At 40.2% G+C, this 15,984-nt stretch overlaps 1 protein-coding gene across 1 annotated transcript in view; it reads right to left on the reverse strand.

Annotated features, from left to right (window-relative positions):
* The window catches only part of itfg1 (integrin alpha FG-GAP repeat containing 1), a 154,120-nt gene that overhangs the window by 108,523 nt on the left and 29,613 nt on the right, over window positions 1-15,984 (reverse strand). The gene's annotated exons all lie outside the window — the stretch shown is intronic.

Raw genomic sequence — 15,984 nt, forward strand, 5'->3', positions numbered from 1 at the left:
CTCTAAACTTTAGCAGCACATGCCTTCCTAAACATGTCGCAATGAGTCCAGTCAAAGCAGTCCTAGAGAGCAGAGGTGCTTTCATCTGGGCAGGTTTTCACTTGTTTCAGAACAGGACTAGAGCGTCCGATCTGGTCTGTATGTTGGAATTAGTGGTGTGAGTATTGGAGGTGGGGGTGGGGCAGGGCTCCACACGGTACATGCCGGGGATGTTTGTGTAAACAATATCCAGTGTGTTTGACCCTCTTGTTGCAAAGTCCACATGCTGATAGGGTTTAGGGAGCACTGAATTGATAATAAACAGTCCGTCAGAGTGAGCATTCTGCAGGTGGCTAATAGCCCAATAGAGTTCACAAAGTGCCTCCTTAGCATTAGTGTTAGGGGGAATGTACACTCACAATGAAGGCAGTGGTGAATTCCCTGGGTAAATAAAATGCCATCTTACAGACATGAACTCCACCAGCGATGAGTCAAGCACAGAGTAACTGCACCATTCCATGTTAATATAAACACACACTCCACCACGAGTCTTACCGCACAGAGCTACATTTTTGTCAGTGCAAAACTTGGCTAGTCTGTCTAGCTGAATGGTGGCTTCCGGAACTCCGTCACTGAGCCACGTCTCCATAAAAAAAAAAAAAAAATGCAGCAGTCTTTAAACTCTTGCTGCATGGTCCACTGGAGTTGGATGCAGTCCAATTTATTGTCCAGGGACAATAAAACGTAGTGTTCTTGCAGGTTAATCAGGCATTCTGCTTTTATCCCAAACACTAGACCTTGTCAGTTTTACTTACTTTTCCTTTCCTACCATGTTATGTTGTGTATGTTTTCTTTTCTTTTCTTTTTACTATTCTGAAGCTGGTTAACAAGAAAGCCCAAACACAACCTGTCCAAGAGCATGAATTACTGGAATTATGTCCGGTGGTCTGATGAGACTATGATAGACTTGTTTGGCTCAGATGGTGTCCAGCATGTGTGGCGATGCCCTGGTGAGAAATACCAGGTAAATTGTGTCTTGCCTACAAACAAGCATTTGTGGTATGAGGGCTGCTGGTACTGGGGAGCTGTGGTTCATTTAAGGAAACATGGATTCCAGCATGTACTGTGACATTCTAAAGCAGAACATGATGCCCTCCCTTCAGAAACCGAACAGGCCGAACAGCAGTTTTCCAACATGATAATAACGCATGTTCACACACACTATATCTCAATTTTAACTCTTGCCATCTCTGTGTACACCCTCCTCCAGGCAGTATCATTTGAGCTATCACTTAGGATTGGCAGGCAAAAAACGATAGTGAAACAAAGAAGAGACAGAACTAGGCCAGATAATGGTAGTGCAGAGGAAACGTTGAATTAATTATAGTATGATTATATTGATTACAGGCAGGGAATGGCTCAAGAACAGATGGAAACTGCTAGCTGTTCTACAGCCAACACTAATGAGACAGAAACATGCACACACACATACACACACACACACACACACACACACACACACACACACACACACACACACACACACACACACACACACACACCTAGCGACATAAATGCCGTCTCTCTGCGGTGAATGCCGAGCTCAATAACGGAGAATGGACAGCTGGAGCTCCATATGGATCTAATAATGTGTGGATCAAAGCCACAGCACCATCATGAACCATTACTCAAAAATCACACACACACAGGATGAAGAATGTAGACAGGAGAGGAGAGAGGTTGGGACACGGCATTAAAGAGAGAAAAGGAGAATGAGAAATAGAGAGTGTGAAATAGAGAGAGGATGAAGGTCCAAATTGTACTCCATTTTCTGAAAAGTCACTGAGAAAAGTGATTTTTCTTCATCAACGGCTGTTCTGATGAACACTCTCAACACAACACGATGAAGCAAGACAGAATTTAGGAAAATAGAAGGATTATTGTAGAAAGCTGCTTTTGAAAGCACAGCGTAATATATTTCCATTACTCACCTTTTAGCACATCTTTCTTTCTTTCACAAACATGAGATAAAATGTTGTTTTTCAAAAATTCTTTTTCAGTTGAAATAGTTAATGCTGCTTTGCCAGATTTCTACTTTTCTAGCAGACTTCATTCTGTATCTGTGGATAAACAGAAATCCTTTGTCTCAGGCACAAGGCGTCTCTCAGGGTTTGGTTCTCAGCCCCTTCTGCTTCTTATTCACATAATTGGCTAAACATGATCCTAGAATGATGCTGACCTACACATATATTCTAAGACCTGATATAGACAAAAATGGCCTTTATTATGTTCTGATACATTCTAGATACATGCAGAATTTTAAATTAGAGCTGTACATAAAAGAACAAAAATAGTGATATGGTATGATTAATTTTAGCAAATTTTAAGTGTTCATATGAACATCCATATGAATCCCAGAACCCAAAGTTCAGAACAGAACATTGTCCAGAGCATCACACTGCCTCTGTGAAGCAATCAGGTGTATTTCTGCATCCTGGTGCCATCTTAACTCTAGTACCACTCATGCTACATGATGTCGAAGAACACATGATTACTCAGACCATAGCACTTTCTTGGTTCAGGTCTGATGCTCACTTGTTCATTGTAGGGGGTTTTGGTAGTTGATGAAGTTCAACCGGTCTGCAGCTTCACAGACAAATACACAACAAGCTGTGATCCACTGTGTGTTTTGAAAATCGTTCTATCAGAGCCAGCATTAACTTTTTCACCAATTTGTGTTACAGCAGCTCTTTTCCCCGGATTGGACCAGATGTCTGGTTTGAGGCACCCAGAAGTGGCCATGTGTCCATTCTGGGAATTTCTTTTAGGAAAGAGACAGCCAATCTAATTGAACCATCCAACACCCTCCATCTCTGACTGAAAATGTTGCTCTGCCTCCCAGCCTTGCTGTGAACATTGCGCTGCCTCCAGACACTCCAGACTGCTCTGTTTCTCTGCCCCACTGAGGATGTTGTTGAACCACCTTGCTTGGCTGAGGACGTCGCTCTGTACAAATTGACACATATTCGGATATTAAACCGATAACCGTTACCAAAATCGGTTTTCAAGCGTCCCTGGATTCTACCTTCTATTTTAAAAGCCACGTATATCTGTTTAAAAGTGCAAGGTCTCACATTTGTTCACGCCTCTCTGTTCACTGATATATCAGTCACAAAAACTTTAATAAACCGCAGCCTATGAAAGTTTTTCGTTGTTTATGCCCTCATATAAAGACATAAGCATGAGTGAGAGAGATGAGATTTATATAGACTAGTGCAGAGCAGGTTTGTCAGTGTACTGCATCATTAAAGTTTTTGAACTCCTGCTCATGCGGAGAAGACTACAGCAGTGCAGAGCGTTTTAGCTATGATTCCCTGCGGCGGCAGTCGATCTGCTCAGACGAAAAAAAAAAAACATCATTCTTTTCCTGCTGCCCATCAAAGCTGCTGTGCACCAGGAGCTCGGCTCTATCAAACTCTTTATTCGACTTTTTTACAGTTTCGCATCTGATAGGTTAGTGTGTAAGGAAATATTAATCTGACATAAACTCCAGCATTAAAATGCACTGTTTGTAATGGCACAGTAATTCTAACAAAAAATAAATAAATCACCACAAGTATTAATTACAGTGTACATGGATATAGGCGGTACATTGCCAGAGAGACACCATTTGCAAATGTTATGGGTGCTCACACTTCCAAATATTTCTAATTTACAATACTGCGCAATTTCATGCTTGTGACAAAATTCTTAAAATAGGAATTCTTTCAAAAAATAAGTGTTGTTAGTTTATTTTTTCATCTACTAATAAAATCCAAATCAAATCAATATTTAGTGTGACCACTCTTTGCCTGCAAAACAGCATAAATTATTCTACAACAGGTCAATTCTTTTTTTAAAAAAGAATTTGACAGGTAGGTTGTTCCACACATCTTGAAAAACTAACCACACATATTCAGTATATGTAGGCTGCCTAAAACTTTTGCACAGTTCTGTATAATTAAGGAATGATCCACTTTATGTCATGCTGTAAGAGAAAAATCATTAGTGACATTACGGTGTGATGAGGCAGTGTTATTGTAACAAGACCTTTTACATTTTATTAAAGATGCATTACACATTTCATCTATTCAGTTAGATTTAATGTTATGGAAAGTAGTTCCTGCCCTCAATTATATATATATATATATATATATATATATATATATATATATATATATATATATATATATATATATATATATATATATATGTATATATATATATATATATATATATATATATATATATATATATATGTATATATGTATATATATATAAAAAATCTTTCCCTTCCCAAGCGAAATGATGTTTTGAAGAAAAAAAGAATCTATGTTATATTCCTGTGAAAGCACAAAATGCAATCTCTTCTGTCCTGAATGAATGTAACAAAGCACCTACCCTGGAGACTACAGTATCTCTCTCTAAATACCTTACTGAAAACTTCATCACATCAGTTACATCACTTTTTTCTATCTGTAATCTGTACAAGTCTTTGTGAATCAGCTGTTACTATGGAAACGATAACATATGAAAACATTGTCCTAAACTTGTGAATTGCAGCTGGGCTACTTCATATAATATAAATTAACACCTTCTGATCAAACAGAGACCAGAATTCAACAGTGTTGCGTGATATCTGTAATTCAGGTGAGCTCACACTTTTTTGGCTTGCAAGCTACTTTTAAAATGCCCAAGTCGATATGATCTACCTATATAAAAATAAATAAATAAATAAATAAATAAATAAATAATAATAATAATAATAATAATATATATATATATATATATATATATATATATATAAAAACACATACATACATACATATATATACATACATACATACATACATACATACATACATATATATATATATATATAAAATATAAATATTACCTTTATGACCACTGACAGGTGAAGTAATAACATCGATTATCTCATCATGCTATCTGTTAGTGGGTGGGATATACCAAGCAGCAAGTAGATATTTTGTCCTCAAAGTTGATGTGTTAAAAGCAGGAAAAACGGGCAAGTGTAAGGATTTGTGCGAGTTTGACAAGGACCATGTTGCGATGGCTAGACGACTGCATCTCCAAAACTGCAGCTCTTGTGGGGTCTGCAGTGGTCAGTTTCTATCAAAAGTGAGGCAGTGAGTTAATGCACGTGGGGAGTGAAGGTTGGCCCGTGTGGTCCAAACCAACAGACGAGCTTCTGCAGCTCAAGAAGTTAATGCTGTAATGATCTACGGGTCAGGATTCTTTTGGCAGCAAAAGAAGGGCCAACACAATATTAGGCAGGTAATCCTAATGTTATGCCTGTTTGGTGTATATACAATATATGTGGTTGTACGTTGCATAGCTGCATGAACCCTTATGGTCACTACCCTACTCTGATGACTTGCACTAAATGGAGTCAGTCAGGGCTGCATAGTCTGGACAGTAGCTACTAATAGCCAGCCTCTAGCCAGACTTCCAAATGATCATCAGTAATGGTGGAACGGTATTCGGACTTAATAATCTTCATTTGGAGAAAATATGACCCACAAATAAGTAGAGTCACTTAGGGGGGCACAACCCAGGGGGGCATAACCCAGCCATTAGGGGGGCACAAGCCAGTGTACTCTTAGTGCCGGTCCCAAGCCCGGGTAAATGGGGAGGGTTGCGTTAGGAAGGGCATCCAGCGTAAAACATGTGCCAAATCAAATATGCGGATCACAAATGAGAATTTCATACCGGATCGGTCGAGGCCCGGGTTAACAACGACCGCCACAGGTATCGTTAGCCGACAGGGTACCGGTGGAAATTGGGCTACTGTTGGCCGAAGGAGGAGAAGGAGAGGAGGAAGGCGTCTACAGAGACGGCAGGAAAAGGAGCAGTGTAGGAGAGTAGAGGTTCGGGTTGGTACTTTAAATGTTGGTACTATGACGGGTAAAGGGAGAGAGATAGCTGATATGATGGAGAGGAGAAAGGTAGATGTGTTGTGTGTTCAGGAGACCAAGTGGAAAGGGAGTAAGGCCAGGAACATTGGAGGTGGGTTTAAACTGTTTTATCATGGTGTGGATGGGAAGAGAAATGGTGTAGGGGTGATTCTGAAGGAAGAGTACAGTAAGAGTGTAGTGGAGGTGAAGAGAGTTTCTGATAGGGTGATGATCGTGAAGGTGGAAGTTGAAGGGATAATGATAAATGTCATCAGTGCCTATGCTCCACAAGTTGGCTGTGAGATGGAGGAGAAGGAAAGATTCTGGAGTGAATTAGATGAAGTGGTAGATGGTGTACCTAGGAAAGAACGATTGGTGATTGGGGCAGACTTTAATGGGCATGTAGGTGAAGGGAACAGAGGTGATGAGGAGGTGATGGGTAGGTATGGTTTTAAGGAGAGGAATGTGGAAGGGCAGATGGTGGTAGATTTTGCTAAAAGGATGGAAATGGCAGTGGTGAACACGTATTTTAAGAAGAAGGAGGATCATAGGGTGACGTATAAGAGTGGAGGAAGGTGCACACAGGTGGATTATCTTCTGTGTAGGAGATGCAACCTGAAGGAGATTGGAGACTGTAAGGTGTTGGCGGGGGACAGTGTAGCTAGACAGCATCGAATGGTGGTCTGTAGGATGGTTTTGGAGGCGAAGAAGAAGAGGAGGAAAGTAAGGTTTGAAAGAAGAATAAGATGGTGGAAACTGAAGGAGGAAGAGTGTAGTGTGAGGTTCAGGGAAGAGGTCAGACAGGGGCTTGGTGGTGGTGAAGAGGTGCCGGATGATTGGGCAACTACTGCAGGAGTGATGAGGGAAGCAGCTAGAAAAGTACTTGGTGTGACATCTGGAAATAGAAAGCAAGACAAGGAGACGTGGTGGTGGAATGAGGAAGTGCAGGAGAGCATTAGGGGAAAGAGATTGGCAAAACAGAAGTGGGATCGACAGAGTGATGAGAAAAGTAGGCAGGAGTACAAGGAGATGCGGCAGCAGGTTAAAAGGGATGTGGCGAAAGCCAAGGAAAAGGCATATGAGGAACTGTATAAGAGGTTGGACACTAAGGAAGGAGAAAAGGATTTATACCGATTGGCCAAGCAGAGGGACCGAGCTGGGAAGGATGTACTGCAAGTTAGAGCAATAAAGGATGGAGAGGGAAATGTGTTGACTAGTGAGGAGAGTGTGTTGAGAAGATGGAGGGAGTATTTTGAGCAGCTGATGAATGAGGAAAATCAGAGAGAGAGAAGGTTGGAGGATGTGGAGTTGGTGAAGCAGGATGTAGATAGGATTAGTAAGGAGGAAGTGAGAGCAGCGATTAAGAGGATGAAGAATGGAAAGTCGGTTGGACCAGATGACATACCGGTAGAAGCGTGGAGATGTTTAGGAGAGATGGCAGTGGAGTTTTTAACCAGATTGTTTAACAGGATTCTGGAAGGGGAGAGGATGCCTGAGGAATGGAGAAGGAGTGTGCTGGTACCGATCTTTAAGCATAAGGGAGATGTGCAAACCTGCAGTAACTACAGGGGAATTAAGTTGATCAGTCACACCATGAAGTTATGGGAAAGAGTAGTGGAAGCCAGGCTGAGAGAAGAGGTGACCATCTGTGAGCAACAGTATGGTTTCATGCCGAGGAAGAGCACCACAGATGCCTTATTTGCTTTGAGGATGTTGATGGAGAAGTATAGAGAAGGACAGAAGGAGCTGCATTGTGTATTTGTGGATTTAGAGAAAGCGTACGACAGGGTGCCGAGAGAGGAGTTGTGGTATTGTATGAGGAAGTCAGGTGTGTCAGAGAAGTATTTGAGGGTGGTGCAGGACATGTATGAGGACAGTGTGACGGCAGTAAAGTGTGCAGTAGGTACGACAGACTGGTTCAGGGTGAAGGTTGGACTGCATCAAGGATCGGCCCTGAGCCCTTTCCTGTTTGCAGTGGTGATGGACAGGTTGACGGACGAGGTCAGACAGGAGTCTCCCTGGACTATGATGTTTGCAGATGATATTGTGATTTGTGGTGAGAGTAGAGAGCAGGTTGAGAAGAGCCTGGAGAGGTGGAGATATGCGCTGGAGAGAAGGGGAATGAAAGTCAGTAGGAGTAAGACAGAGTACATGTGTGTGAATGAGAGGGAGGGCAGTGGAGTGATGCGGTTGCAGGGTGAAGAGGTGAAGAAGGTGAAGGAGTTCAGGTACCTGGGGTCAACAGTGCAAAGTAATGGAGAGTGTGTTAGGGAAGTAAAGAAAAGAGTGCAGGCAGGGTGGAGTGGGTGGAGAAGAGTGACAGGAGTGATTTGTGATAGAAGAGTATCTGCAAGAATGAAAGGGAAAGTTTATAGGACTGTGGTGAGACCTGCGATGTTGTATGGATTAGAGACAGTGGCATTGAGTAAAAGACAGGAGGTGGAGCTGGAGGTAGCAGAGCTGAAGATGTTGAGGTTTTCGTTGGGAGTGACGAGGATGGACAAGATTAGAAATGAGTTTATTAGAGGGACAGCACATGTAGGATGTTGTGGTGACAAGGTGAGGGAGGCGAGATTGAGATGGTTTGGACATGTGCAGAGAAGGGACATGAATTATATTGGTAGAAAAATGCTGAAGATGGAGCCACCAGGTAGGAGGAAAAGAGGAAGGCCAAGGAGGAGGTTCATGGATGTGGTGAGGGAAGACATGCAGGTAGTTGGTGTAAAAGAGGCAGATATAGAGGACAGGGTGGTATGGAGACGGATGATCCGCTGTGGCGACCCCTAATGGGAGCAGCCGAAAGAAAAAGAAGAAGAAGAAGTAGAGTCACTTAGCTCGCTGGAGTTTTGCAATAGCTCGCATGAGTTTGACCGCACATGTGTGGTGACCCATGCGTTAAAAGAGAAGAGATCTTTGGCCACCCTGTACGTCAATGCCATAGGGAGGATAAACTAAAATCTTTTTTGAATGGCATCTACACATTCTATCTTCATGATCTATCAGTCAATCGCAATCGACATATTGGGCTCCCCTACTGCAATTAAACTCTAAGCTACATTTCTATAGTCAATTTTGATGTAATATCATACAGTTTTTTTTGTCATCCATAAATCTATCCATAAATCTATCCATAAATCTATCCATAAATCCATCCATCCATCCATCCATCCATCCGCTACACTAAGCTTTTACTCTCGCGGTGTGAAAGGCCTTCACAATGTGTAATTACTGCAGCTACAGCATGGATGGAGCTCACAATTTCTGATTCTAAAAAACTCTTTCACACCAAAGAAAGCAGCGGCGTAATCGGCCTCAATTACATCTGATGAGACATTTAGCGTCGGAGTGAAAGGGAAAGAGAGAGAGAGAGAGATAGAGATAGAGAGAGCGCGCGAGAGAGAAATAAAGAGAGAGGGAGAGTGAATAAGAGAGGGTAAGACATAGGAAGGGGGGGGCAGAGAAAGAGAGAGAAAAGTACAAATCGTGTATTAGTATTTTTCTTTTATGAGTATTGTGAGTTGTTTCTGTGTGTGTGTGTGTGTGTGTGTGTGTGTGTGTGTGTGTGTGTGTGTGTGTGTGTGTGTCTAATAGCATAATAAATGGAAAAAACTAAAGAGTGTGTGAGTGGAGCTGAGAAGTGTCTATTCAACATAAAACAATACTCTACATTTCACTCAGCCAGCAGGTGATGACAAACTTTACAAATTTCTCAATGTTTAGGAGACAGAGACCGAGAGAGAGAGAGAGAGAGAGAGAGAGAGAGAGAGAGAGAGAAAGAGAGAGACGTGATTAGCCATATAAAATCCTGATATAGAACCAATCCCATTTGTAAACACCATCACACACCCCAGCACGAGCGCAATACACCATCATATCCATCACACTTTTCTTATAGTCATCATCCATATCATCATCATTTGTAAACTACTGCTACCATAATGTAGGCCGCATGCGATGTGAAAGCCTGTGTAGAACTCTAGTACTGATGCATCTGCAATGATCAAAAATAAAAACGTCATGCTACTTCTGTTAGACGTTTTTGAAAAATGCCAAGTGGTGGAAAACAGGCAAGATTCAGTACAGACAGTGTGTGTCCCTAGAATAAGCGTGAACATGTGACTATCAAATGTGTTAAAGTGTGAATAATAAAAAAGAAAGGGCCGAGTAATAAACCCTGGGGAACACCTTCAGCACCACTAACAGAGGCAGGTTTGTGTTTGCCGCTAGCAACAAGGGTGATGTATGCTAGTTTAAAAAGATCTGAGTCACAGCTGAGCCTGTACACCCAATAATTGTGAAAATGAAAAAAAATAAATAAAAAAAGAGCATGAGATTTACAGAATCGGTGCAGAGATGACGACGCAATTCAGAACGCCCAGCCGGAAACCAGAGGATCGTTTGCGGACGTGTCAAGAAGTCATCTATAGCAAACTTTAGATGTTTAAAAGCTTTACCTTGTGTCTCACCTCATTAACATTTGGTGGAACAAACCTTGCTGCTGTTATGCCTATAGAATTCTAAATCTAAACGGGGGATAAGAGGGATAAAGAAATCAAATCAAAATTTTGATTTTCAAAGTTTTAGGGAATTTTAACGTCCATTATATGCAAAACAGCAGAGCTAAATGTTTATTCTTTACATATGAAAATGCTCATTATTTGTATTTATAAAATGGAGAGAGAAGGTGTATGTATAAACATACATAAAGAGGTTCAGCACAAAAAATTTAATTTACCATTAAATGCTTTCCAAGATGTATCTTGAATATGAGCAAATGTATCAATTATCTGTTATTATATGGTACAGAAATGTATATTTTACCACCTGCCAAACAAACCGTTGCAGGTAACACCGTCATATTCTTCTTCTTCTTTCGGCTGCTCTCCTTAGGGGTCTCCACAGCGGATCATCGGCCACCATACTCCTCTGTCCTCTAAATCTGCCTCCTTCAAACCAACTACCTGCATGTCTTTCCTCACCATAAACCTCCTCCTTAGTCTTCCTCTTTTCCTCGTTCCTGGTGGCTCCTGGTAGCATTCTCTTACCGATATACCCCATGTCTCTCATATGCACATGTCCAAACCATCTCAATCTCGCCTCCCTTACCTTGTCTCTAAAACCTCCAACATGCGCTGTCCCTCTAATAAACTAATTTCTAATCCTGTCCATCATCGTCACTCCCAACGAAAACCTCAACATCTTCAGCTCTGCTACCTCCAGCTCCACCTCCTGGCTTTTAGTCAAACTGTCATATATATACTAGCCGATATGACGTGTTAATGATGTTTCAGACGTTATGTTCGCTTTACAACAATCTGAGACAAACCTGCACAGATAAAGGGCAACTCCTCAACTCATGAGTCATTATGACATATTAATACAGCCTAATAGTGCAGAATCTGTGATTATATGGCTTACTTGAAAAAATACCCATCAATGCACAATGTTAATTTGCAATGAAGCAATAACGAAAAATATGATAAGGTGTTGATACTTACCTAGGGTATCTAACCCCCGGGGTAAAAAGGAAGGTAACCAAAAAGCACAAGGACATCAAATTAAAAGCATGAGTGGCTCATGTGTGACTTTGTTAATCTGGTTTATTTAATTATTTGTTCGGTTACTGATTGATTGATGAAGTAGTTCCGAATGGCTGGTAACTTAAACATGTAGCCAAATTGGCTGGTGAATGAAAAGGTTCATTCCAAACCCCTTATTAAAATGAATTCAAAATAATATACATATAGCAATCAGTAGCATACTGTGTTACATTTAAATCCAACTGCACCTTTACCCTCTTTAAAATACCACAGTCTATATTTATTCGTGAGTATGCAAGCGAGGTGATGTCTGTCAAAGTAATAAAATAATATCACTGATATTAGCCCACTGCTAAATTAAATAGCTCACAATATTTACATCAGTGGGGTTTCAGTATCAGCATCAATTTCTTTAACCACAGTCATTTTGATACTACTATTGCGACCACCATGACAATTACATTTGAGTAATCTTGCACTCTATAAAACCTCCTGTCGATCAGAACATTCATTTAAAACCTCGGACATGATTGGTCCAAATCTGCATGTGGCCAAACCGGGACTGATAGTGTTTTGGTAAATGTAGCAATTTGTTGAGAGATGTTATCGTTGTCAGACACCTTAACATCAGTGCGTGCGATACGTATTCAGCTGTTCTGAATAACGCTGCCTCTCCATCCCATTACACGCTGCTTGATTATCACGCTGCATGCGCCGCCTCTGCTGTTAGACAAACGTAGCTAGCAAATAGTGCTATTAAAATGCTAATATCGACCCTGCTTGTTTGTTTAGTGCTGGTACAGTAATGGCTTCGCCCACAGACTACAGTTAAAGCAATTCGATTTACACAGTCACAAGGGACTAAGGCTGTGTTTGTGTGTGTCCGTGTGTGTGCATGGGTGTGTGTGCGTGTGTGTGTGTGTTGTAGTGTGGGAGGCAGTGTGAAAGCCCAAGAGTGGAAGGAGAAAGTAATTAAAATGAAGTGTGGTGGAGGGGTATGAAGCCACTGGGCCATGCGAAGTACAGTAAAACCCCATAGCAAGAAAAGCCAGGATTACTAAGGTCTTACAGTAGTGTGTGTGTGTGTGTGTGTGAGAGAGAGAGAGAGAGAGAGAGAGAGAGAGAGAGAGAGAGAGAGAGAGAGAGAGAGAGAGAGAGAGAGATCACACATATGTATAACCCATTGCTGAAATGATACACTGAGGTGCGAAAGACTGAGCATCACCAACTGATTTCTTTTCCCTATCAGACAATAATGCAGTACTTTATTGTATTTTTGCTGCCCATATTAGCCAACGTGCTAACATTAGCTACAGGATCTCTTTCAGGCATTCTGGCAAAATGTCAATCAGATTTTTTTCTGTTTCGCACAGATTTTCATGTTTAGAACTTGCTGACAGGATTTTTTTTATCGACTTTCCGACTGAATCCGTCACTGGAGTTTAGAGTAATTTAGATGATCACAGAAATTCTGAAGGCAGGATTTCTATCGTGATTTATGACAGAACTTCTTATAGAACAGGATTTTTAGTCATGTTACAGAAGGACAACAGAGACTAAGAGAACGTCAAGAATTCTTACAAGATCCCACACGGGACTCTAGACCAGCATCTAACAGCGAGAAATTTCGATAGGAATTCTAAAAGGAGATTTGGATGGAATCTCTGAGAGGAATTTATAAATGATCTTTAACAGTAGCTTTCAATGGGATTCTCTCACAGGAATGTACCGATAGGAAATTGAAAAGGATCTCTAACAGTGAATTTGGATGGGATCTCTGACAGAAAATTGGAAAGCATCTCTAACAGTGGATTTGGACGGGGTCTGTAACAGGAATTTATATAGAATCTCTGACAGAAATTTGGAAAAGATCTCAAACAATAGATTTGAATGGGATCTCTGACAGAAAATTGGAAAGGATCTCGAACAGTAGATTCGAATAGAATATCTGACAGGACCTTGGACAAGATCTCTTGACAAGACATTAGATGGGATATCTGACAGGAAATTTGCACAGTCTCCCTGACAAGAATTTAGGCAGGACAGAATTTTGATTGTTACAGGTTTTATTGACACACATTTTGTAGTAGATAGGTATAAGTATGTGATACATCTAGCTCAGACAACAATCGAATACTATTGTCTAAAACTATTGTCATTAGTGGGTAGTGATGCATACATGAATGCTTTTGTTCTACAGTATATAAAAAGAGTGTGTGTGTGTGTGTGAGAGAGTGTGTGAGTGTGTGTGTGTGTGTCTGGTGTTCAGCGATTTATTTTGTGAAGCCTAACAGCAATCACACAGACCCATGCACTATCTTACTAAGCACCATCTAACTCTAAGCCACATATAACAATAAAATTACAATGTAAAATGTATTAAAATGCTATTTTTTTTTTTTTTTTTTCCAGACACCCATTAAGTGGGTACCAAAAGAAATGTAACTTCCAAAATGTAAAACACCCCATAATTCACTATCAGTGGAATCTGGTCTATACTGTAGAACATCTGCAGTGTGTATCGCTGGAGTTTAAGTCTGCATGGTCAGTTTTAGGTGATAAAAATAATAAAGAGAAGAAATATCCCAGCAAAAACAACAGCTCAGGAGCCTGGATCCATTAATGGACTATGCATCCAGCCAGCATGACATTTTCAATAAATTCTTTTACATCCTTATATACTTCACATCTTTGCTATCTTGCTTTCTTCATTTAAAAACATCTCAAACCTGAAAATCTCACATACCGACGAGATTATTGATTCCCGAATACTTCTCTCTCTCTCTCTCTCTCTCTCTCTCTCTCTCTCTCTCTCTCTCTCTCTCTCTCTCTCTCTATCTATCTATCTATCTATCTATCTATCTATCTATCTATCTATCTATCTATCTATCTATCTATCTATCTATCTATCTATCTATCTATCTAACTATCTAACCATTTCACAGAAAAAAAAAGAAACAGTACTTTTCCATTTCACTCCGGTTCTTTTGGTATCTTCTCCTGGGAAGGAACTGTTACTCACGAAAATGAGTCTGGTGAGGGAGACACTGTTTCTTGCTGAGAGAACGTAAGTGGAACCAAATAATAATGGTTTGGGGTGTGTTTTAATCTGTACCTAATAAAATAGCTTTCATTTACAATAGTGGCATCTTCATCCATGATAGAAATTTGAAATATAAGATACCATCAAAACAGTAAAAGAAACAAAAAATAGCTAGAGTTTAGCACCATCTATTTTTCTTTATTTCTCCATATCTCCTCCAGGTTCCTGTATAATCCTTCTCCATCTCCTGCTGTCTCTCATAATGTCTTCATCTCTCTCAGTATGAAAATATGAGGTTTAGTATCTGATCTCAGCTGGGAGGAGAGTTAATTCTCCACTCGTCTATCTCTCTTTCTACCTTTCTCTCTCTCTCTCGATCGAACATAAGATGAGTGCAGTGGCTCAGGCAGAGTAAGACAGTTTAGAAAAGGGCGAGAGCTGCTCTGTCCACACACACACACACACACACCCACCGCCCACTGACCTTTACAGGACTGCTGAGTGAACACTGCCCTCCTGCACTTTCTCTTCTCAACTCTTGACTCATTTCTTTCTCTCTCTCTCTCTCTCTCTCTCTCTCTCTCTCTCTCTCTCTCTCTCTCTCTCTCTCTCTCTCCTCTATGAATCTAATTTCTTCTCCGTCTTTTTTCCATTCTCCTTTGTTTTACCCTACTTATCCCCCTGAGTGTCCTCTGCCCCAAACTTATATCCTTATTTCCTCCATCCTGTTTCACACACACACCCCAACACACACACGCACGCACGCACGCACGCACGCACGCACGCACGCACGCACGCACACCCTCTACAAACTTTGAACACACTTTCATCTACTCAACTGCTTATTCTGAAATGTTATCGTGATCTTTTTCAAACATTAATAAATAAGTTCTCAAAAACTCAAAAATGAAGAAATAAATGATAAACTACTTCAAATATAGTAATACGATTTTATTATATATTATTACATATATAAATTATATATATATATATATATATATATATATATATATATATATATATATATATATATATAATTATTTTATATTATAGTTGTAAGAGTACATATAAGAGATTTATTTATGTACATTTTTTATTTCTATTAGAAGTATTTTTTAGAAGTAAGTTTTTGCCGCAATGTGTTCACACAGGATTTCTCCATTTGTACATTTTCGGAAAAATGTTTAGATTCTTATTGAAATGTCTATAAATAAGCTTAATAAAAATAACATTCATTATCATCATCATCATCATCTTCTTCTTCTTCTTTCAATAAGATTTTACGCACAAATAAAATTTGCTTATTTGAGGTATTTTTTTTCAGTGTGTTTTCTCAGTGTTCCCCATCACCCCTGTCTCGACCTTGTTTGGAAATCAAGAACTGGATTGAGAAATTTAAGCTGTACATCTTTCTAACACAGAAAGACCCAACAGTTTCTAACCACAGTGTTCAGACACCGAGGAA

This window comes from Silurus aristotelis (genome assembly GCF_946808225.1).
Source record: "Silurus aristotelis genome assembly, chromosome: 9".
Lineage (NCBI taxonomy): Eukaryota > Metazoa > Chordata > Actinopteri > Siluriformes > Siluridae > Silurus > Silurus aristotelis.